The sequence below is a fragment of the Salvelinus alpinus genome, chromosome 18, assembly GCF_045679555.1.
Source record: "Salvelinus alpinus chromosome 18, SLU_Salpinus.1, whole genome shotgun sequence".
Classification (NCBI taxonomy): Eukaryota; Metazoa; Chordata; class Actinopteri; order Salmoniformes; family Salmonidae; genus Salvelinus; species Salvelinus alpinus.
In genome coordinates, this window is record NC_092103.1 from 37,319,089 (window position 1) to 37,342,465 (window position 23,377).

A 23,377-nucleotide genomic window follows, 5' to 3' on the forward strand; every position below is an offset into this window, starting at 1 on the left:
ATAGCCAAATCCACTCATTTGAAGGGCTGTCCACGTACTTTTGTATATATAGTGTAGGTAGGCTAATTCTCGATCCACGATATGGTAGAGGATGTAAAGCCATAAAAGTTTTTTTCAGAAGCAAACTATGATAAAAAATGTCAAAGGCTGCACTGAAGTCTAACAAAACCTCTCCCACAATCTTATCAATTTATTTCAGACAATAATCAGTAATTTCTGTTTGTGCCGTACAAGTTGAGTGTCCTTCACTATAAGCGTGCTGAAAGTCAGTTGTTAATTTTTTTCTGTGAAATAGCACTGTATCTGGCAAATACAATATTTTCCAAAAGTTTACGGTCGGTAGCAGCCTGACAGATCGGCTGAGTGGCAATATAGTCCGCTACCATACCATCCTAAGTAATTTTCCATCCAAGTTGTCAGTGCCAGTAGGTTAGTAATTATTGATTGAAAACAATACTGCATTTTTCCAGCACATTTGGACTATTTTGTTAAATGGAAATCTGTTATGATGTAAACAGTTTTGAGTAAATAGAATTTTGTTTTCAGAAAAATAGTTACCTTGGCAGGTGCACAAAAAGGATGATCCAAAATAGCACGGGAGACGGTCTGATTGGACATTCTTGTGGTTGTGCTTTGGTTGACAGGACATTCAGCCAATCGACATTTTGGAAGGGGAGGAGTCGATGTTTATTCAAACCATCAGCAGTGTGTAATGCCAGGAAGTCCAGACAGTTTGCTTTTGCCACCAAATATATTCAATGGACTGCGCTTTGGTCACTTTTTGTAACTTTTAGTTGTCGGTCGTGGTAACTAAAAAAAAATCTGTTCACGTTATTTTAACTGGTTATAAAGTTGTTCAATTGTGTTTCTTTCGAGCGAAACTGGACGAGACGCTTACTTTAGCAGTGGTCAGTGTATGGCTATTTTCCCAACCCTCCCAGTTTGAAATCCATAATCGCGTTTCAGACATTTTGAGTCTGCAATGGCAGGTTTAACACTACAGGTAAGCACAGATTGTTTTATTTAGCCTAATTGTGCGCCTTTTATCGAACTGTTCTTCAGCTAGTAGAAAGAAGCAATGGGTTGCTAACTTCACAACTTTTGTTATCGGTTCAGTTAGCTGAGCAGTTGGCTAGCTTGCTAGCGTCAATTTACTATCTGCAATAGTTTCTCTCTCATCAAGATGTGTTTCTACCACTGTCTCGTGAAAAATCCTTGTGAATAGCACCAGACAATGGAGGGTTTCTGGTTAAACTGGTTTCCCCACTTAGCTTTTATCAATTACATTTTCATAATGCAACAATGCAGCCTGGGAAATATCAAAGTAGCTAGCAAACTATATCAACCTGTTTGTTTCAATGGTTCGTGTTACTGTTGACAGTCAGACAGGGTTTTTTCCACTTGTAACCAGCCATCAACTCCATTGGCAGACATGCCGGAGAGTTATATCTACTCTCGGGTTCTCTACTTCTCAATCCATAACACTACAATGTACCTTTCTTGAAATATCCAGTGCTAAAAAGCATAAATGAGTAGTTACAGTATTAATTCTGATTTGGCTGGTGGATGTCAGGGTGTGTCAGAAATGTGGTCAGATGATTCAGTGTTTCCCTTAGCTTTTAGGCAGGGAGGGTTGTTCTTCTATAGAGCTTTCGTCTACAAGTGTTCTGATTGGACAAAAACTGGTGCCACATGCAAACACAACCCATTGCCTTATATTGACCCGGTTGTTGCAATTTGCTCTTATATAAACCGTTGCCAACTTGCCACATTCCATTCATCAAAAGTTCCATCCCTCCCAAAGCACCTGCCTGCGGGCCGGTTGGAGGGGGACATCCTGGACCCGGAGTTCCAGCAGCGGCTGGAGGACGCACGCACCCTGCTGAGGCAGGAGATCCAGCGGGAGCTGAGGATCAAGGAGGCGGCCGAGCGGCTGCGGCGGGCCGTTACTAACCGTAAGAGCGCCGCCGAAGTGGAGGGCCAGCTGAGGGCGTCGAGCCGCAAGCTGGAGCAACTGCACTGGGAGCTGCAGGAGCTCAACACCCGTGCCATCACCCCCAAGCCCCAGAAGGACAGCCCCACAGGTAATAATCATGACTGTTCTCAGATCTGGGGTTTTCTGTGAAGCTGACTTCTATGGAATAGACTAAGACTAATAGATCACTGTATAGGCTTTTTCAGCAACTGTATCCCAAACGTTCTGTCCTGTCACTCACTGCTTGTGTCTCTGTCAAAGCAGATGACAGCACATCGCCTGACCCATGTCGCTGGGAGGAGGTGACATCTCCACTTGCCGGGCGCATCTGTGCCCTGAAGAAACAGCTCACCATGGAGACCAAGGTGAAGCAGGGGGCCGAGAACATCATCCAGACTTACGTCAGCAGCTCCGTCAAGGTTTGGCACACACATTTACACTATGCATCTGTCAAATGAGCTTTCCATGTAACACATGCCACTAAGGTCAATGTTCGGGAATCCACTATACTCACCACATGAACGTAGAGCCAATTCAATTAAGGCATTATAGTGCTTCAGCACTTTTGTTTTGGACCAATGCCAGAAGGATTTTAGCACTCTGTCCCCCCCCAAGACGCACACACTCCTTTAAAGTCCTCCTTGGGTGATATTGACTCTGTTGAAGAGCAGAATACATCATGCTGTCTAATGTAGTGGCTTGTATATTAGACACAAGGCTCCCATTTGTTTTGTCATTTTGAATGTTCATTAGGCACACTGTTGAACTGCACTGGCAGCTAGTGATTTATGCCTCCACTGCTCTGTGCGTTTCAGACTCTGCTTGTGTATGGAGTTCCCACCACCTGCACACACACAAGCACACTCAGGCACACCACGCTCGCTCACTCACTCACTCACTCACTCACACACTCACTTTCTCTCACACTCACTCACTCTCACACACACACACACACACTCAAGCACACTCAGGCACACCACGCTCGCTCACTCACACACTCTCTCTCTCTCACACTCACTCTCTCTCACTCACACACACACACACACACACACACACACACACACACACTCAGGCACACCACCCTCGCTCACTCACTCACTCACTCACTCACTCACTCACTCACTCACTCACTCACTCTCACACACACACTCTCACACTCTCTCTCTCACACACACTCTCTCTCACACACACTCTCTCTCACACACACTCTCTCTCACACACACTCTCTCTCACACACACTCTCTCTCTCTCTCACTCACTCACTCACTCACTCACTCACTCACTCACTCACTCTCTCACACTCACGCACTCTCTCTCACACTCACTCTCACACACACAGTCTCTCTCTCACTCTCTCTCTCTCTCACAACATATCGCATATTCTTTACAAATGCTGTTATGAATTAAAGAAAATTGTGCCTACACACACTGAAGGCTATAAAGCCGAAACGTCTGTGTACACTATCCCTGATGCAGTGAAAATAACGAAGTAAGCTTTATGCGACATCTTTTTGAGTGTGAACCCATTATACCTCTTTGCATTTCAAAGGTGAGGCCAGAGAGCGGCTTGTGAAACGATGTACTCTGTACGAATGTGATTAAAAATGTAACACTAGCCATAACCAATTACCAGCTGTAATCCTAAAATTAAGGGTTTTAGACCCGTAGGGTCTTGAGGACATTAATAAATTAGGACTTTTGTAAAGGGAAAAATTCTTGCAAAAATGTGCTACCAATGAAATGTGACTGTTTAAAGGAGTTAAAGTGGGCTTATGTGTGGGTGCAGGCTTTTGTTCCAGCCATGCAGTAAAACACCTGAGGGCTCATTTCTAACATTTGCAGCATGAGATGTTATACTTAATTTAAGCCTACGTTAATGCTTGGTTCCTAAAATGAGTAAGGTATGCACGATTTACTGTAACAGTGAGTAAATCTGCATACTAACAACTACGGTGCGGTGCTGCAGAGAGCACCTCACTTTCACAAGCAGACGAGTGACTCTTCTTTATTAGTAGGTTGATCACCTGTCACACTTTCCTGCCTTGAATTGCAATTTAGATTGGTTTGTTGCTAACGCAGCATCTGACCCAAGCGGTAACTACACCGCTTCCCTTCCCCATCTTCTCCATTCATGAGAATGAAAGGATTGGCTAGGTTACACCACCTTGCTTTTACTTTGGAAATCCTATGGGGACACCTCCCGAGAGTGTTCACATCAGAGGAATGGTGCTGCTTGTAAAGGGTTGGCTGAGCTGTCAATTAAAACTTTGCAATGCAGAGTTCTCGAGGGCCCCGTTCATCATGCTGTCGTGGACTTTGAGGGAAGGCGTGTTAGTGGAGATGGGTGTTGGCTAGTACGGGGTGGCAGGTAGCCTAGTAGTTAGAGCATTGGGCCAGTAACTGAAAGGTTGCTGGATCGAATCCCCGAGCTGACAAGGTGTAAATTTGTCGTTCTGCCCCTGAACACGCAGTTAACCCACTGTTCCTAGACTGTCATTGTAAATAAGAATTTGTTCTTAACTGACTTGCCTAGTTAAATAAAGGTTAAATAAAAAATAGCACCATGCATGTCAATGAACAAGGGCACTAGGACTGCTGTAAGTGGCCAATGCTGTTAAGGGCTGCTGTATCATGGACAAGTGAGGTACAGGACATGGCTGACTTGTGCACTAGTTGGATATTTTTGGAGGTAGAACTGTCTTGTGTGGTCTCCCCTCCCAAGGACCGTAAGATGCTGTCCATGGCCCAGCAGATGCTTCAGGACAGCCGCACCAAGATTGAGCTGCTCCGCATGCAGATTGTCAAAGTCACCCAAGCTAGAGAGGGGGAGCGGGAAGCCACAGAGACAGACGGTGAGAGATATATATACACACACACAGATTGTGTGTGTGAGCTTGTTTGTCCTTTGCCATGTCTTTGTCTTGGTTATACACTACATGGCCAAAAGTATGTAATTAGTGGACACCCCTTCAAATTGGCTATTTCAGATCGAGCACACAGCCATGCAACCTCCATAGACAAACATTGGGAGGAGAATGGCCCGTAATGAAGTGCTCAGTGACTTTCAATGTGGCACCTTTCCAACAAGTCAGTTCGTCAAATTTCTGCCCTGCTTGAGCTACCCCGGTCAACTGTTAGTGCTGTTATTGTGAAGTGGAAACATCTTGTAGTAACAACGGTTCAGCCGCGAAGTGGTAGGCCACACAAGCTCACAGAATGGGACCGCCGAGTGCTGAAGCGGGTAGCATGTAATAATAGTCTGTACTCGGTTGCAACACTCACTACCAAGGTCCAAACTGCCTTTGGAAGCAACGACAGCACAAGAACTGTTCGTCGGGAGCTTCATGGAATGGGTTTCCATGGCCGAACAGCTGCCCACAAGCCTAAGTTCACCATGCGCAATGCCAAGCGTCGGCTAGAGTGGTGTAAAGCTCGCCGCCATTGGTCTCTGGAGCAGTGGAAACGCATTCTCTGGATTAATGAATCACATTTTACCATCTGGCAGTCCGACGGACAAATCTGGGTTTGGTGGCTGCCAGGAGAACGCTACCTGCCGACTGCATAGTGCCAACTGTAAAGTTTGGTGGAGGAGGAATAATGGTCTGGGGCTGTTTTTCATGGTTTGGTCTAGGCCCCTTAGTTCCAGTGAAGGGAAATCTTAACTTTACAGCATACAATGACTTTCAACTTTGTGGCAAGTTTGGGAAAGGCCCTTTCCTGTTTCAGCATGACAATGCCCCCGTGCACAAAGCAAAGTCCATACAGAAATGGTTTGTCGAGATCTGTGTGGAAGAACTTGACTGGCCTACACAGAGCCCTTAACTCAATCCTACCGAACACCGACTGCGAGCCAGGCCTAATCGCTCAACAACAGTGCCCGACTTCACTAATGCTTTTGTGGCTGAATGGAAGCAATGTTTCAACATTTAGTGGAAAGCAGCCTTCCCAGAAGAGTGGAGGCTGTTATGGCAGCAAAGGGGGGACCAACTCCATATTAATGGCCATGATTTTGGGATGAGATGTTCGAGCAGGTTTCCACGTACTTTTGGTCATGTAGTGCATGTGTTACTGTACATTTAGTGTTTTTTCCAGTGCCGTTCTTTTGATTGTTCGTCCATTGGTGAACAAATGCTCACCCATTCCTCCTCCTCCCTCCCTGCAGGCCGTCCCACTGAGACTATCAGTCCTCTAGAGCTGCGGGTGGCTGAGCTACGGCACCACCTGAAGATCGAGGCTGCCGTGGCAGAGGGGGCCAAGAATGTGGTCAAGCACCTGGGCGGGCGCAAGGTGCAGGACCGCCGCGCACTGGCAGAGGTAGGGCACCAGGATATAGCTGAGGTCTTTAGAGGAAATCTGGTAAATACAGGTCTGATTCCTTTTGGGTTGCAGCTTAAAGATGGAATCTGCATTAGGGGGAAACGGCGCCACTGTCCGTCCCACAGACATTGTTATTGTTTTAGTTTTTTTGACGAAGCAGAAGTGGGGAGCATTGTGCATCAAGGTAAAAAAAATAAAAAAAATGCTGTACTTATATTGCCGTTCTATGCAATGATGACTGAGGAGGAAAAAATTGTTATTTGTTTGCAGTAACTTCTTTGTTGTTGTAATATTGCAAACGGACGTGGCAGTTTCACCGTTAAGGATTCCGGTTAATGTTTTCCTGGCTGGAAACAGTTATGTGTACCTGGTGGGTCACAAGGAAAATCTAAAAGTGTGTTTGTTCTCATGTATCTGACTGTATATGTGTCCCCCAGGCCCAGACAAGGTTGCAGGAGTCGTGCCAGAAGCTGGACCTGCTGCGTCTGTCTCTGGAGCGCCGTCTAGCCGAGCTCCCCGGGGACCACCCCAAATTGTCCATTATCAAGGAGGAGCTCGCACTGGGTGCCTCCTCGCCCTCCCTGGGTCTGCAGCTGGAGCGCCTCAACTCCACCTCTTCCTGTTCGTCGTCCTCCTTTTTCAAACCTGCCACTCTCACAGGTAACTGACAGCGTTGTTACTCTATGCTATAGCGGCCTGATTTAGTTAACTATTCAAAATATGTGTGTGTGGTACTTTTTGGTCTCATTGTGTTATTTTTGTATGGTTTTTGATATTTTGTTGTCATATAGTATATTGATGTGACCCTGAAGGAAATTACTCGCATGAAAAGACCGTTACAAAATGTGTGTATGCCCTTGTATAAAGTTCTGCCAAGGACATGGAGTTTGAATTGCCTTCTCAGGGCAGTAAGCCTGAACTAATGTTCCCTGTATGTTGTCTCATCTCTCTCTCCAGGTCGGTTGGAGGTGCGTCTGATGGGCTGCCAGGACCTGCAGGAGTCAGTGCCGGGTCGGTGCCGCATGGCCTGCATCACCTCCACCCCCGGCAGCCCCTCCGAGGCCAAGTCCCTGAAGATGAGGGCCGGTCTCTCCGGACGCAGCACCAACGGCAAAATCACCAAGACCGATGAGCTCTCCAGTGAGTCTACACTAGTCCTATGCAAATGTTGTTTTACATTTTAATTACTCCCATAAAAATACAAGTCATGGAAAACATGCAAATGTTTCGTACTTTTATATCGTTCAGGAACAAGGAGTGGTAATTTACTTACTAGCAGGGTGTCCACAGGTCCTTGAGTCGTAGTCTTTTATCTGATTTAAAAGCCTTAAGTTATAAAATGTCTTAAATTGAGTTTTTAAAGTCTGCGACAGAGATGACTACAGTGTTTCCGTTATATTGTGCTGCTGCTTAATTCTTCCACAGTGAAAAACCTCTAATACTTTCACACTTTCAAGATGTTAGAGAACTATCCAACCACCTGTCTCTGTGTGTGTACATGTGCGTGAGCCAGTGTGAGTCAGGCTGTTGCCAGAGGAAAGAGCTAGGTAGCATGTACAATTTTATAGACTAACTAGAGCTGGGATGATAAACCAAAAATTACCGACAACGACTTTTTTACCGAAGCAATTTTGATTACGTCAGTGATTGGGCTACACAACGTTTCTACAGATTTTTTGGTTCTAAAACCATTCTTTGGTCAACAGTAATGTGCATTAATTAACCTGCTTCCTGCAATGAAAGTATCTCCCTGTCCCTGTTTTGCTGCTGGTGCTCACTCCTTCTCCCCCCTTTACACATGAAGTGAAAGTATCTCCCTGTCCCTGTTTTGCTGCTGGTGCTCACTCCTTCTCCCCCCTTTACACATGAAGTGAAGTGAAAGATGCATACTGACAGTTGAGCAACATTTCAAATGTAATTACGGGAAAGTCCGTTTTTAAAACTACTGTTACTGTTAGTCCATATAGGGGAAATGACACCACTTTACTAATGATGTAATTGAGATGATACTGAGCGTGCCATTTGTGGTGAATACATCAAGTAGCCTATATAGGTCTACCAAAGAAAAGTTTTTGTAGTACATTACATTTACTGTTTGATCAATTGCATGCAATCTAGCAACAATATCATATTTAGAGTTAGCAATGTAGCTTATGTTTTGAGTTCCTACTTCCTCAGGTGGTAAATTATGTTGCATAGCCTTGGCCAATATGCACCAAAAACATGCAAGCAAATTAATCTCTAAAGAGCCCAAAAATATATCTGATAATTCTGGAGTCCCTGAACATGTTGGATTAAATAGCTACAGTTGAAGTCGGAAGTTTACATACACCTTTTAAACTCAGTTTTTCACAATTCCTGACATTTAATCCGAGTAAAAATTCCCTGTCTTGGGTCAGTTAGGATCACCACTTTATTTTAAGAATGTGAAATGTCAGAATAATAGTAGAGAATGATTTATTTCAGCTTTTATTTCTTTTATCACATTCCCAGTGGGTCAGAAGTTTACATACACTCAATTAGTATTTGGTAGCATTGCCTTTAAATTGTTTAACTTGGGTCAAACGTTTCAGTTAGCCTTCCACAAGCTTCCCACAATAAGTTGAGTGAATTTTGTCCCATTCCTCCTGACAGAGCTGGAGTCAGGTTTGTAGGCCTCCTTGCTCGCACACGCCTTTTTCAGTTCTGCCCACAAGTTTTCTATGGGTTTGAGGTCAGGGCTTTGTGATGGCCACTCCAATACCTTGACTTTGTTGTCCTTAAGCCATTTTGCCACAACTTTGGAAATATGCTTGCGGTCATTGTCCATTTGGAAGACCCATTTGCGACCAAGCTTTAACTTCCTGACTGATGTCTTCAGATGTTGCTTCAACATATCCACATAATTTTCCATCCTCATGAAGCCATCTATTTTGTGAAGTGCACCAGTCCCTCCTGCAGCAAAGCACCCCCACATGACGCTGCCACCCCCTTGCTTCATGGTTGGGATGGTGTTCTTCAGCTTGCAAGCCACCCCCTTTTTCCTCAAAACATAACAATGGTCATTATGGCCAAACAGTTCTATTTTTCAAAAAAAAGTAAGATCTTTATCCCCATGTGCAGTTGCAAACCGTAGTCTGGCTTTTTTATGGCGCTTTTGGAGCAGTGGCGTCTTCCTTGCTGAGCGGCCTTTCAGGTTATGTTGATTATAGGACTCGTTTTACTGTGGATAGATACTTTTGTATCTGTTTCCTCCAGCATTTTCACAAGGTCCTTTGCTGCTGTTCTGGGATTGATTTGCACTTTTCGCACCAAAGTTCGTTCATCTCTAGGAGACAGAACGCGTCTCCTTCCTGAGCGGTATGACGGCTGTGTGGTCCCATGGTGTTTCTACTTGCGTACTATTGTTTGTACAGATGAACGTGGTACCTTCAGGCGTTTGGAAATTGCTCCGAAGGATGAAACAGACTTGTGGAGGTCTTGGCTGATTTCTTTGGATTTTCCCATGATGTCAAGCAAAGTTTGAAGGTAGGCCTTGAAATACATCCACAGGTACACCTCCAATTGACTCAAATTATGTCAATTAGCCTATCAGAAGCTTCTAAAGACATAACATCATTTTTCTGGAATTTTCCAAGTTGTTTAAAGGCACAGTCAACTTAGTGTATGTAAACTTCTGACCCACTGGAATTGTGATACAGTGAAATAATCTGTCTGTAAACAATTGTTGGGAAAATGACTTGTGTCATGCACAAAGTAGATGTCCTAACCGACTTGCCAAAACTATGGTTTGTTAACAAGAAATTTGTGGAGTGGTTGAAAAATGAGATTTAATGACTCCAACCTAAGTGTATGTAAACTTCCGACTTCAACTGTAGCTTCTTTGATACCTGATTCACTGAATGAGGGAATTGTTGAATTCTACTTTTTGATTGCAGTCAGTTTTAGCACGGTACCTCCCAAGCGAGCTACTGGGTGTGTAGACTTTTGATTCTACAAATCAACTGCTCAACGGGACCTTGTTAAGCTTACTTGGGTGTGTTTGAGCAGTGCTGAATCAAAAGCCTGCACACCCAGTGGCCTAGCTCTCCAGATGGAGAGTTGACCACATGTTTTATAGAGTAACAGTTCTGTAAATTTGACTTGAAGGCATTTGTTTCACAGGGGTATCGTATTGAGTATCGTTATACTAAGCTGATAACATTATTGGTAATTCTGAAAACATAGTTTGTGATCTAGCTAATGGGTAGCCTAAATAAATGCAGATGGGCAACCTCATGATTCAGCCATCTATAGCCTAGCCACTATGCTACTACATTCGTTAGGCTACAGAAGAATGCCAATTGCTAAAATAGCACACCTGCCTGATATGAGCCATGTAGGCTATAACCAGCCCTGAAATACTACTTATTGCCAATATGGGCTCACTTTAGGAGAGGAATATTAGCAGGTGTGTGGTGCATGCAGACCTAAACATTTGTATTGCAAGTGGCACTTAAAAAGGTCAGTCTTACATTCAAATTCATGGAACCTGCAGATAGCCTGTACTAAGAGCAGAAATCCTCACCTTGAAAAGTAGCTTAAGGATATGGCTCTATTCTCTTTGGAATGAGAGGCATATGATCATTAAACTCAGTATCTTTGGCTGTGGTAATTTAGTATCCCTATCAATATCTGACTGGGACAGCTAGTGTGTGTCTGTGGAGGTGTACTGACTGTCTATCTGTGCCACTGTATGCTGTCCACAGCGGAGATCATTGCGGTGCTGAAGGTGGACAACAGAATGGTGGGCCGGACACACTGGAGAGCCCTGAGCAAGGACGCCTGGGACCAGAGCTTCAGCATCGAGCTGGAGCGGGTCAGTGTTTCGTTTAACACCAGTAGGAGCAGTTCACACATTCTATTCCTTTGCATGGAAACTGTATTTTCTCAAAGTAACACTCTATTGGTGCCATGAGTCATGTTAAATAGTGTAGAAGTGCAGGAAATTGGCTTTAGATTGCAAGAATAATTATGGGGAGGACCCCCAGCCTTCAGTTGCCCCCTACACATCTCAAAATCAAAGTTACCGGTACGCCACTTCTAAACAGTTGATCTATCAATGGCACTCTTGTCTCATCGATGCTTAAAGCAAGAGTCTGCTGGCTTTAACAACTCTCAGCTATTGGGAAGGCAGTGAGCAATCGCCCCTCTCTCATGCCTCCACTCCCACTCTGCAGATGTAATCCCACTGCTAATCCTTTAACACTTTCCACTAATCTCAACCATAGCCCCATGCCAGGCTTTTGGAGGCAATGGTTGAGCTCTAAGACTACTTTCAGCTCCTAGCTCAAGGGCACACACTACTTTGTCCCCATCCTCTCAATCAATCAATCAATCAAATGTATTTATAAAGCCCTTCTTACATCAGCTGATGTCACAAAGTGCTGTACAGAAACCCAGCCTAAAACCCCAAACAGCAAGCAATGCAGGTATAGAAGCACAGGGGCTAGGAAAAACACCCTAGAAAGGCCAGAACCTAGAAAGAAACCTAGAGAGGAACCAGGCTATGAGGGGTGGCCAGTCCTCTTCTGGCTGTGCCGGGTGGAGATTATAACAGAACATGGCCAAGATGTTCAAATGTTCATAGATGACCACTATGAGTCTTAAAATGGCACATCTGAGTGGCGCTGTACTGGTATTTTGGATTGTGCTGCGGAAAGCCTCAGGCTGGAGCGTTTTTAAAGATAAACAAGATTAAGTGGAAGATAAGGTGTTGTAGTCTGGAAACATTTTCCCTTTTCCCTGCAAATTTATTTGCATTTCTTTCCCTAAAAATTACTAACTAAAAGTCTGTTTCCAGTCCAGGGAGCTGGAGATTGGGGTGTACTGGCGGGACTGGAGGGCTCTGTGTGGGGTCAAGTTCCTACGTCTAGAGGACTTCCTGGACAACCAGCGCCACGGCATGTGTCTTTACCTGGAGCCCCAGGGCATGCTATTCGCTGAGGTAACTAGCACCCTTATTTCACGATCACAATAAGACATTGTCACAGTCAATATTAAATATGCCACAATCAGTAATATGTCACGATCTCTGGCCTTAATGGCCATGTACTCTTATAATCTCCACCCGGCACAGCCAGAAGAGGACTGGCCACCCCTTAGACCCTGGTTCCTCTCTAGGTTTCTTCCTAAGTTCCTGCCTTTTCTAGGGAGTTTTTCCGTAGGCACCGTGCTTCTACATCTGCATTGCTTGCTGTTTGGGGTTTTAGGCAGGGTTTCTGTATAGCACTTTGTGACATCTGCTGATGTAAAAAGGGCTTCAGAAATACATTTGATTGATCCCTATTATATTCACCATTAGACATTACAGTGCATTTGGAAAGTATTCAGAACCCTTGACTTTTTTCCACATTTTGTTACGTTACAGCCTTATTCTAATTGGATTAAATTTATATTTTTCCTCATCAATCAACACAATACCCCATAATGACAAAGCGAGTTTTTAGATATTTTTGCAAATTTATTATAAACAAATACCTTATTTACATAAGCATTCAGACCCTTTGCTATGAGACTTCAAATTAAGCTCAGGTGCATCCTGTTTCCATTGATCATCCTTGAGATGTTTCTACAACTTGATTGGAGTCAAGTTCAATGGATTTGGAAAGGCACACACCTGTCTATATAAGGTCCCACAGTTGACAGTGCATGTCAGAGCAAAAACCAAGCCATGAGGTCAAAGGAATTGTCCGTAGAGCTCTGAGACAGGACTGTGTCAAGGCACAGATCTGGGGAAGGGTACCAAAGGTTCCTCCATCATTCTTAAATGGAAGAAGTTTGGAACCAGCTGGCCGCCTGGTGAAACTGAGCAATCGGGGGAGAAGGGCCTTGATCAGGGAGGCAACCAAGAACCCCATGGTCACTCTGACAGAGGTCTAGAGTTCCTCTGTGGACATGGTTGTCATTCTGGAAGGTTCTCCCATCTCTGCAGCGCTCCACCAATCAGGCCTTTATGGTAGAGTGGCCAGACGGAAGCCACTCCTCAGTAAAAGGCAAACCCACTTGGAGTTTGCCAAAAGGCACCTAAAGGACTCTGACCATGAGAAATAAGGATGAAACCAGGCACCACTCATCACCTGGCCAATACCATCTCTATAGTGAAGCATGGTGGTAGCAGCATCATGCTGTGGGGATGTTTTTCAGCGGCAGGGACTGGGAGACTAGTCAGGATCAAGGGAAAGATGAACGGAGCAAAGTACAGAGATCCTTGATTGAAAACCTGCTCCAGAGCGCTCAGGAAGGTTCACCTTCCAACAGAACAACAACCCTAAGAACACAGCCAAGACGATGCAGGAGTGGCTTTGGAACAAGTCTCTTAATGTCCTTGAGTGGCCCAGCCAGAGCCCGGACATGAACCCGATCGAACAACTCTGGAGAGACCTGAAAATAGCTGTGCAGTGACAATCCTCATCCAATCTGACAGAGCTTGAGAAGAACTGCAGAGAAGAATGGGAGAAACTTCCCAAATACAGGTGTACCAAGCGTGTAGCGTCATACCCAAGAAGACTCGAGGATGTAATCGCTGCCAAAGGTGCTTCAACTGAGTAAAGGGTCTGAATACTTATGTAAATGGAGCTGCTTCTTCTTGTTTTTAGCCGATAGGAGTGGAACCCGGTGTGGTCGTCTGCTGCAATAGCCCATCTGTGACAAGGACCGACGAGTTGTGCTTTCCGAGATGCCTTTCCTCACACCACTGTTGTGCTCAGCTGTTATTTGCCGGTTTGTGGCCCGCCTGTTAGCGTGCACATTTCGACCTCTCATCAACTAACTGTTTTCGCCAACAGGACTGCCGCTGACTGGATGTTTTTTGTTTGTCGCACCATTCTCTGTAAACTGCTACCGGCGTGCCAGGCACCGACGATCATACCACGTTCAAAGACGCTTAGGTCCCTCGTTTTGCCCATTCTAACGTTCAGTCGAAGAGTAACAGAATGCCTCGATGCCTGTCTGCGTGCTTTATATAGCAAGCCATGGCCACTTGACTCTGTCTGTAGGAGCAAACCATTTTTGTGAACGGGGTGGTGTACCTAATAAACTGACCACTGAGTGTATGTTACTAATGTCACAATCACTAATATTTCACAATCGCCATTAGAAATGGTCACAATCACTATTACACATTATGTTACAATCACCATGTGACAATCCCTAATGGTCATAATGTCTAAATCACCTATTTATATCACAATCGCCATTAGACTTTGTCATAATTGTTACAATCACCATATGCGTTCTGTTTGATATTAAATCAATACCATCTCTTCTAGATTGTTACCTGACCACAACATTGACCACTGCACTTTCTACTTGATGCTACAACCTCAGTTAACGATTATGTTTTACTGTTTATTGTAGGTGACGTTCATCAACCCTGTCATTGAGTGGCATCCTAAACTTCAGAGACAGAAGCGCATATTCCCTAAAGAAAAAGGTATATGTTCCTGATATTTTTCAGTATATCATGACATTGGAAACCGATCAAACTGTCTTTAGCTGCCTTTACCCTGTACCACAACCTGGCTTCAACACACCTCAATAAGCGTAGCTTTTGGCTATATATAATAATATGCATGCCATTTAGCAGACATTTTTATCCAGTCATATGTGCATACATGCCCCCCCCCCGTAAATTACTTCTGACATCACATCCTGTTTTCTCAGGGAAGAATTTCCTGCGGGCGGCCCAGATGAACATGAACTTTGCCACGTGGGGGCGTCTGATGATGAGCGTTCTGCCTCCCTGCAATGGTTCCTTGCAGGCCATGAGCCCCCCACTGGTGGGCTCCGACACGGCCATCACCTCGCCCCCCTCCATGGAGAAGATGGCCAAGTCTACCCCCCCTCTAAGGTAAGTTGGAGGGTGCACCCAGGCCCCCTCCGCTGAGGTAAGTTGGAGGGTGCACCCAGGCCCCCTCCGCTAAGGTAAGTTGGAGGGTGCACCCAGGCGCCCTTTTTAAGAAAGACCAACTGTAACATTGATTTTGTGGCCCACATTCACAAATAGTCTCAGAGTAGGAGGGCTGGTATAGGATCACTTTTGTCTTTAAGATCATAATGACCGGAGTATGGACAGGGAGGGCCTGATCCTAGATCAGCTTGAAAGTCAAGCATTTCACTATACTTGTGCATGAGACAATAAAACTCTGACACTGGTATTGATTACAGTAATGGAAATGTTTTCTGAAGGCTAGTTCTGTCATTGTAGAGATTCTGCTGTGGTGAAATTGGACTTCAGTGAGGAACGCCCCACCAAGTCCCTGCAGAACAATGTGGGGAAAACTCTCGCATCAGAATCCATGTGGCAAACCACTCTCTCTCAGGTAGGAGACTAACAGGAAAAACGACTTTTTATTTTTATTTAAGGTTGCGTTAATAAAATATTTTTACAACTATTATATGTTTCATGAGTACTACAAAAGTCTCCGCTCATAGTTTCACTCATATGAATAGGATTGTGTTCTAGACATTCTGTTTCCATGGTCTTACTTTCACAGTGACGTTGCAGTTCTACAGCATTTAGGGGCTCGTCCACTTTCATGTTTTTTTTGGAGTATCAAATATCTCCGTCTTCAGGTTATTTTTGTTCTCCCTTCCCTTAGTCCTCCAAAGGTCATTCAACAGAGGATAACAGGCCAATGCCAAAGACTGTATCTGAGCCCACTCCTAAGTATGTCTCTCTCATTCAGTATAACCACCACCTACACACACACAGCAGTAACCCAAATCCACTACTTATTGTTTAAGCCCTGTCAGGACTGGAAGTGATGTTTGTTACCTAGTTATCTAACCCCCCTCCCTCCTCCTCTTTCACGTTCCCTCCTTGTTTGTTCTGTGTTCAGGAGGAAAGTGAATGGTGGGATGCAAATGGAAGATTTCAACTGCATCTCGGTTCTGGGGCGTGGACACTTTGGAAAGGTACTGTCACACTCACAACCCAAGGCCCTCATTCCTAAAGAATGGAACCTTTTATTTAGTTACACTGAGTTGTATTCATTAAAATGTTTTGCAAAGAAAAACAAAAAGTCCAAGTAGTTCTTCCCTGTTTTCTTCTGTTCGGTGTTCACAACCTTCTCACTATGTGTTGCACCTAAATCCTTCCCTCCTCCCCACTGCCCCAAGGTCTTGCTGGCAGAGTTCAAGAGGTCAGGCAAACTGTATGCCATCAAAGCCTTGAAGAAAGGGGACGTCGTGACGCGTGATGAAGTGGACAGGTGAGAGAGCACAGTGAGTGGATTCAGACATACCACAGGTTGAGGGAACCGGATCAGAAAGACTAGCAGTTGCGTTCCACCTAAAATATACTATTATTATTATATATATATTTTTTTTTTTTGTGCTTGTTCTTTCGTGTGCACATGTCTGTGATTTTAGTCTAATGTGTGAGAAGAGGATCTTCGAGACGATCAACTCCTCCCACCATCCCTTCCTGGTGAATCTGCACGGCTGTTTCCAGACGGTGGACCACGTGTGCTTTGTAATGGAGTACTCCCCCGGGGGAGACCTCATGACCCACATACACACCAGCATCTTCACTGAGAGACAGGCTCAGTAAGCCTTACGCAACACACACACAGGCCCCATTATGACAGCGACCCGAGTGTGAAGCATTGCAATTCCAGGCTGTAAGGCAACAAAATATGCAAGGGTCGTATACATTTGCTACAGGAACATGTACAGTTGAAGTCGGAAGTTTACATACACCTTAGCCAAATACATTTAAACTGTTTTTCACAATTCCTGACATTTTATCCTAGTAAAAATTCCCTGTCTTAGGTCAGTTAGGATCACCACTTTTTATTTTAAGAATGTGAAATGTCAGAATAATAGTAGAGAGAATGATTTATTTCAGCTTTTATTTCTTTCATCACATTTCTAGTGGGTCAGAAGTTTACATGCACTCAATTACTATTTGGTAGCATTGCCTTTAAATTGTTTAACTTGGGTCAAACGTTTTGGGTAGCCTTCCACAAGCTTCCCACAATAAGTTGGGTGAAATTTGTCCCATTCCTTCTGACAGAGCTGGTGTAACTGAGTCAGGTTTGTAGGCCTCCTTGCTCGCACACGCTTTTTCAGTTCTGCCCACACATTTTCTATGGGATTGAGGTCAGGGCTTACGATCTTCGTCCCCATGTGCAGTTGCAAACCGTAGTCTGGCTTTTTTTATGGCGGTTTTTGAGCATTGGCTTCTTCCTTGCTGAGCGGCCTTTCAGGTTATGTCGATATAGGACTCGTTTTACTGTGCATATAGATACTTTTGTACCTGTTTCCTCCAGTATCTTCACATGGTCCTTTGCTGTTGTTCTGGGATTGATACGCACTTTTCGCACCAAAGTACGTTCATCTCTAGGAGACAGAACGCGTCTCCTTCCTGAGCGGTATGACGGCTGTGTGGTCCCATGGTGTTTCTACTTGCGTACTATTGTTTGTACAGATGAACGTGGTACCTTCAGGCGTTTGGAAATTGCTCCGAAGGATGAAACAGACTTGTGGAGGTCTACAATTTTTTTTTCCTGAGGTCTTGGCTGATTTCTTTTGATTTCCCCATGATGTCAAGCAAAGAGGCACTGAGTTTGAAGGTAGGCCTTGAAATACATCCACAGGTACACCTCCAATTGACTCAAATGATGTCAATTAGCCTATCAGAAGCTTCTAAAGCCATGATATAATTTTCTGGAATTCTCCAAGCTGTTTAAAGGCACGGTCAATTTAGTGTATGTAATCTTCTGACTCACTGGAATTATGATACAGTGAATTATAAGTGAAATAATCTGTCTGTAAACAATTATTGGAAAAATTACTTGTGTCATGAACAAAGTAGATGTCCTAACCGACTTGCCAAAACTATAGTTTGTTAACAAGAAATTTGTGGAGTGGTTGAAAAACAAGTTTTAATGACGCCAACCTAAGTGTATGTAAACTTCCGACTTCAACTGTACCTACCGGTGACTACAAATAGATAATTCAGGCTAGTCTAATTCTCATACAAAAGGGTACAGTAATGAGTACGAGCTTTAGAGTTGATGTATCTAAACTCACCATTATATGTGTGCCTTATTTAGGTTCTATGCCTCCTGCGTGCTGCTGGGACTAGAGTTTCTGCACCAGAACAAGATAGTTTACCGGTGAGTAAGTTCTCTCAGCACTGCTTTCCAGCCCTCCGCCTTCACACACCAAAGAAGCTACCTGTGGGTCATTCTTTCCCGACAATGCAGTTATCAATAGTACTATAAAACATTAAGTCAAGTACAACAAAAACACACTAGAAATAATAACACAAGAAAGAAAGTAAGTAAGCTATATACAGGTTCAGTTGATTCTTGTTCCATTTCATCCTGTCATGTTTCTCACCTCTCTCTCGGGGATCTGAAGCTAAACGACCTGTTACTGATCTCTCTTCTCTCTCCGGGATCTGAAGCTAAACGACCTGTTACTGATCTCTCTTCTCTCTCCGGGATCTGAAGCTAAATGACCTGTTACTGATCTCTCTTCTCTCTCCGGGATCTGAAGCTAAATGACCTGTTACTGATCTCTCTCTTCTCTCTCCGGGATCTGAAGCTAAACGACCTGTTACTGATCTCTCTCTTCTCTCTCTGGGGTCTGAAGCTAAACGACCTGTTACTGATCTCTCTCTTCTCTCTCTGGGATCTGAAGCTAAACGACCTGTTACTAATCTCTCTCTTCTCTTTCAGGGATCTGAAGCTAAACGACCTGTTACTGATCTCTCTTCTCTTTCAGGGATCTGAAGCTAGACAACCTGTTGATGGACGCAGATGGCTATGTGAGGATAGCAGACTTTGGATTGTGCAAGGAAGGTACGTACAGTACATTATGGCATTCCCATTGAGACCCACTGTCCCACCCACTCACTTGGTTTATCAAATGAACAGTCAGTGTTATTAGGTTTAGGTTGCACTTTAGTTCAGTCATTTGCTTTTAACCCTGGGCTAAGCAACGCCTCACTATTAAAAGTGGGACAACAGCGTCAAGCTTGCTGTCTTGATGCACACCCCTCCAATCCCGTTAAAGTTATCTTTCCCTGTCGTGTGTGCAGGTATGGGTCATGGAGACCGCACCTCCACGTTCTGCGGCACGCCAGAGTTCCTAGCCCCTGAGGTGCTGACAGACAACAACTATACCCGCTGTGTGGACTGGTGGGGCCTGGGTGTCCTCATCTACGAGATGCTGGTGGGAGAGGTCAGTAAAATAGAGATGAATAATGGAACCTAGAGGATCTTTCTGGTCAGTTGGCTCACAGGTCCACTCCTATGGTGAATCTAGAAAGTATTTTGAGGTCTTGGTTGAATTTACGTGTTTGGTCCAGAGAAATGAATAGAGAAACCTAAAGGATGTTTCTGGTCAGTTGGCTCACAATGTCCAATCATATTGGGATCCCATTAAGTATTATTCTGATGATTGGTCTTGCTAGAATTAAGATGTTTTCGGATGCTAAAGAGTGAGGTTGGTTGGGCTTTTGTTGCTCTCTCTCTCGTCTCTCGACTCTGTGGCAGTCTCCCTTCCCTGGTGACGATGAGGAGGAGGTGTTTGACAGTATAGTGAATGATGAGGTGCGCTACCCCAGGTTCCTCTCTCCAGAGTCTGTCTCCATCACCCAGAAGGTATGTGGGCCATCACTCAGTATACTGCCTTGTACAGGTCTGGATACAGGTTACCTCTTTTTATATAATTTTTTTTAATCATATTACGTTGTCTGAATCAACAACAAACTGCATTGCAAGTACACAAAATGAAAACTACGAGTGGGAAAAAACATACAAAGATGCATAGTGGGGGGGCATAGACTGAGCCAGGCTTTCCTATTGTGCTGCAGCTACTACAAAAGAACCCTGAGAGAAGGCTGGGATCAGGAGAGCCGGATGCCAACGAGGTCAAGAAACACAGGTTCTTCCAGGTAAAAACTAGCTTAATTTGGGGCTTTTGTGTCATTTAATTTCAGTTGAGCATCACCAAGATTTTGGTATAGTACATTTGATGTATAATGTTCCCAGGGAGTGGACTGGGCAGCCTTGCTTCACAAAAAAGTGGTTCCTCCGTTCTTCCCGCGCATCAAGACGCCGGGGGACGTCAGTAACTTTGACGAGGAGTTCACAAAGCTCAAGCCAGTACTCACCCCCCCACAGACACCCTACTTTCTCACTGCAGACCAACAGGAGATCTTTGCCGATTTTTGACTTTTCCTCTCTGCACTGACCTTTTAAGCATACACTGACAGATGTACAGACAGGACTGAAAGCCAAAACGGTTGCTGCTCCACTGAAGATGGTGCCTTTACTTCATTGTGTCAAACGGCTACCTGTGGCTGAATGAGTACTGACGACACAGGCTACCGTGATGTCCTCTTGGGTAGCCATCTTATCTTCAGGACCATAACTGTTCATATGCTCTGTGGGTGATGAACTCCACCTGTACCTCTACAGCCAATCAGAACTGGGAGCTTGGCCTGCCTTGTTCAAATCTGGATTGGTATGTCAGTGTCTCTGTGTTGCTGTTCAACATTGACTTTTATTACAACTGTACTTGTCTTTCTTCTTTTTTCCTTTAAGAGGTTCCCACTCCATATTGATAGTATATCAACTAGGTTTGACATTGCCAAATCAATACTTGACATGCCACTGTTTTGGTGCTATATCAACAATAATCAATAGGCCATTTTGTTGCACTTTTGTATTCATTTGTGAAACTAAACAAGAGTACTTTGTTCAAACATTGCACCAGTGCAATAATGAGTTTTTAAATTGGTTCTAATTAGAAGGTTATGCATGGCCAGCACCTCCTAACACTACACTCCAATCGTAACAATCTTTGCTGTAAATGAAGATAGAAAAATATATTTATTGTAAACCCACTGCTGTTTTGGATCTAACACTGATTGTAGCGACTGATGTTTGTATGTTTAGCCTGGGAATCCAAACTGAATCGCCATTCATTCCTAGCCTAGTGTATGTTATCTTAATGGAGGAAACGGTCCCTGAAGCTGTTTAAAAAGTGTATTGTGCTACTTTGTAATCAACCTATTCCATGGGTCCATCTTGGGCTGGTTTAGGCCATTGAATGTCATGTTGAAACTGACATCCTGAAGTATCTTTCAAAAAAAAAAAAAAAAAAAAATTGTAAGTAAACTTTTTGGAAGGATTATAGTTTAAGTATTCCTAGGGAGTCATTTTCATTCCATTCCAGTAATGAGTATGTTGCCATTTATATATTGTATTTCATATGAATATACATGCTTTATTACTAAAATATATATGCTGTGAATTACAATGAAAAAATACTGTGTCTAGAGATAAAACAAGTATGTTTTTCTTTACAATGCATGAAGGAAATTTAAATTAATAAATATATCTACTGGACTCTTGAAGCATTTTTCAGAAATAAACCATTGTAATTCAATTTATTCATAGGAGTACTGCATTTAAAAAAACATTTAAAAAAAATTAAATGCATACATTTTGTTCAGATACAGTTCGCACTGAAATCAGCACTCAAGACCAAACATAAGTGTATATAAAATCACATCACTCATCTTCAAATTCTACTGGAAGAGCCAGAATGATTTTCCAATACTATAAAAAGTAGTCCATATTACCATTATTGCTTATTTCTGTTTTTCAATGCTCTCCTATTGCACATAAGATGGGGAACTCGACGCAAATCTGTTTTTACAGATTGCGTGCTGTAAAGGTACATTTCCGATTTGAGCCGACAACGCAGGAACATTGCCTTTAAATTTCAATTGCGCTGTAAAGCTGAATTTCCGCTAAACGGATTGAGTACAGTCAATCAGCCACTGAGTGGCTACAGAGGCTCTGTCCATGCGGAGTTGATATTGGGGAAAGGACACCAACAAATATTTAAATAATGCTCTAAAAAATAGACAGTTTTATATCACGAGTATATGAAAGTACCTTTATTCTGTAAATAAGTTGGTGTATAACTTAGTAAACTCAGGGAATTGTACAACAAGCCATAAGTGATTTTCATGTATCTGTTACCATAACTGTCAAGGGCTTCATTTACACAGGCAGCCCAATTCGGATATATATTTTTTCACTAATTGATATTTTGACCAATCAGATCTGTGGTGGTTGGTCAAAAGACCAATTAGTGTAAAAGAAAATACCAGAATTGGGCAGGCTGTCTAAATGCAGCCAAGGAATGGTGTGATCTATTCTGTAAATGTGTTTCCTCACACAAGTGTTCTGTCACTTAGCTCAAATTCCAAAAACTACAAATTCCTAAATGTTTTAACTCTTCAGTCTTATAAGTTATTCTTTGGACTGAAGAGGACATTGGAGTAGGTGGGAGTGTCCCACTGGGCACAGTGGTTGAATCAACGTTTCACGTAATTTTAATTTTCATATATTGAAGCAACATCTCAAGACATCAGTCAGGAAGTTAAAGCTTGGTTGCAAATGGGTCTTCTAAATGGGCAATGACCCCAAGCATACTTCCAAAGTTGTGGCAAAATGGATTAAGGACAACAAAGTCAAGGTATTGGAGTGGCCATCACAAAGCCCTGACCTCAATCCTATAGAAAATGTGTGGGCAGAACTGAAAAAGGCATGTGCGAGCAAGGAGGCCTACAAACCTGACTCAGTTACACCAGCTCTGTCAGGAGGAATGGGACAAAATTCACCCAACTTCTTGTGGAAGGCTACCTGAAATGTTTGACTCAAGTTAAACAATTTAAAGACAATGCTACCAAATACTAATTGAGTGTATTGTATGTCAACTTCTGACCCACTGGGAATGTGATGAAAGAAATAAAAGCTGAATTAAATCATTCTCTCTTCTATTATTCAGACATTTCACATTCTTAAAATAAAGTGGTGATCCTAACTGACCCAAGACAGGGAATTTTTACTAGGATTAAATGTCAGGAATTGTGAAAAACTGAGTTTTTAAATGTATTTGGATAAGGTGTATGTAAACGTCCGACTTCAACTGTACATTGAACCAACATGGAATAGACGTTCAGTTGATGTCTGTGCCCAGTGGGGTAGTAGAGTTGGAAAATCAACATACCAAGACTAAGGATCTCACTAC

At 43.5% G+C, this 23,377-nt stretch overlaps 1 pseudogene; it reads left to right on the forward strand.

The window, feature by feature from the left end:
* Positions 1–686: 686 nt before the first annotated feature.
* LOC139544267 (serine/threonine-protein kinase N2-like) lies at positions 687–21,681 on the forward strand (annotated as a pseudogene).
* The last annotated feature ends 1,696 nt before the right edge of the window (positions 21,682–23,377 follow it).